General features: G+C 47.8%; 1 non-coding gene across 1 annotated transcript; it reads right to left on the bottom strand.

Moving 5' to 3' along the window:
- Positions 1 to 371: 371 nt before the first annotated feature.
- On the bottom strand, positions 372 to 509 carry LOC119927451. The gene has a single exon (XR_005450453.1). It is a non-coding gene; the product is annotated as a small nucleolar RNA SNORA7 (small nucleolar RNA).
- Between the last annotated feature and the right edge of the window lie 1,359 nt (positions 510 to 1,868).

Below are 1,868 nucleotides of genomic sequence, written 5' to 3'. Positions count from 1 at the left end.
TACGAAGCTCTATGCCCAGTAGACACTCAGTAAATACCATTTATTGATGATTGATTGTACAATAGAATTAATAGACATGATCTCTACCCTCAGGGAGTTTATAATCTAGGGGGAGAAACAGACACTGAAGCAAATGGAAAGTCTTGTCTCGTCTTACGCTGTCAAGTTGTCTCCGATCCGTAACGACGCCATGGATGCTTGTCTCCCAGAACGCCCCGCCTCCACCTGCAATCCTTCTGGTAGTGTATCTGTAGAGTTTTCATGGTAAAAATACAAAAGTGGTTTACCATTGTCTCCTTCCATGCAGTAAATTTGAGTCTCCGCCCTCGACTCTCTCCCGTGCAGCTGCTGCCCAGCACAGGTGAGTTTTGACTTGTAGCAGATTCCCTTCAACTCTCTAGCCACTGCCCAAGCTAGGAATGGAATGGGTATGCCTCTGCTTGACTCTCCCTCTCATAGTCGAGACTGTTAGGGTACTGGAAACTCTGCAGGTGTGAACCTGAGAGGGGAAATGGAAGGTGAAAGGAAGCTATTGTGTATGAAGATATATACACTAAACGATATGCTGGGGTGGCGAGTACTCAAGTGGTTTGGTTGACACGGATGAGAGATTAATCAGGGAAGGTCTCCTAGAGGAGATGTGATTTCAATTTATCAATCGTATTTATTGAGTGCTTGCTGTGTGCATGCCGCTGTACTAAGCTCTTGGGAGAGTGCAAGATTACAGAGTTGGTTGACACATTTCCTGGCATCACAGGAATCTACCTGGTATAAAGGGGAAAGTCCAGTCAGAAGGGAGGCTGTGAGTAAGGTGTCAGCAGTAGGAGAGGTGATAACGAGGGTCATTGAGAGGTACACCAGAAAAATGCACATTGCTGAAGTACGAAGGACCAAGAAATGGTTGGTCTCTGGGAGACCTTCTTTGATGGTTTTCCACCAGTTGAAAGGACCGCCTTATAGACGACTCACGGGCCTCATCTTCTGACTGGTTCCCACAGATAGGCTTTCAATGGTGGGCACATCTGCCAATAATAATATAATAATTGTAGTATTTATTAAGCATTTACTGTGTGCCAGGCACTGTACTAAAGGCTGGGGTGGATACAAGGAAATCAGGCAGGACACAGTCCCTGTCCCATATAGTGCTCAGAGTCTTTATCTCCATTTTCCAGGTGAGGTAACTGAGGCACAGATAAGTGAAGTGACTTGCTCAAGGTCACACAGCAGACAAGTGGTGGAGCCTCAGTCGGGACTCATGGGTCACATCTTCTGTTTGGCCCTTACGGACAGGATCGTATTGGTGGGATCATCTGCCAAGCAAGGACTGGGGAGAGAAGGGGATGCAATGAGGCATTCCCTGTGCTGAAGTGGCAGTTCCTCTCCCTCCTCAGGCCTCCTCTGGATTTCCCAGCCCCTCAGGGGACCCCTGGAGCAACAGAGGTGCTAACTCCTGGTCGGGGCAAGGTCTTCAACGGTGGGCAGCTGGAGCGTCTTGGCCGCTCCGACCCACCGTGACTTTAGAGGAATGAAGTGTGGGAACTGGTGTGTCTGAAGAAGGGCAACGATAAGAAGGGGAGAGAGCTGATTGGGTGTCTCAGAGTTGGTGGTCAGGAGTTTCTGTTTGATGTGAACAGCGTGGCTTAGAGAAGCAGCATGGCTTAGTGGAAAGAGCATGGGCTTGGAAGTCAGAGGACGGAGGTTTTAATTCCTGTTCCACTACTTAATAAATAATAATAATGTTGGTATTTGTTAAGGGCTTACTATGTTCTAAGCGCTAGGGAGGTTACAAGGTGATCAGGTTGTCCCATGGGGGGCTCACAGTTTTAATCTCCATTTTACAGATGAGGTAACTGAGGCACAGAGAAGTT

The sequence above is a fragment of the Tachyglossus aculeatus genome, chromosome 4 (genome assembly GCF_015852505.1).
Source record: "Tachyglossus aculeatus isolate mTacAcu1 chromosome 4, mTacAcu1.pri, whole genome shotgun sequence".
Taxonomy (NCBI): domain Eukaryota; kingdom Metazoa; phylum Chordata; class Mammalia; order Monotremata; family Tachyglossidae; genus Tachyglossus; species Tachyglossus aculeatus.
Note: the sequence above shows the minus strand (reverse complement) of the source record. Positions and strands in the feature narration are given on the sequence as shown.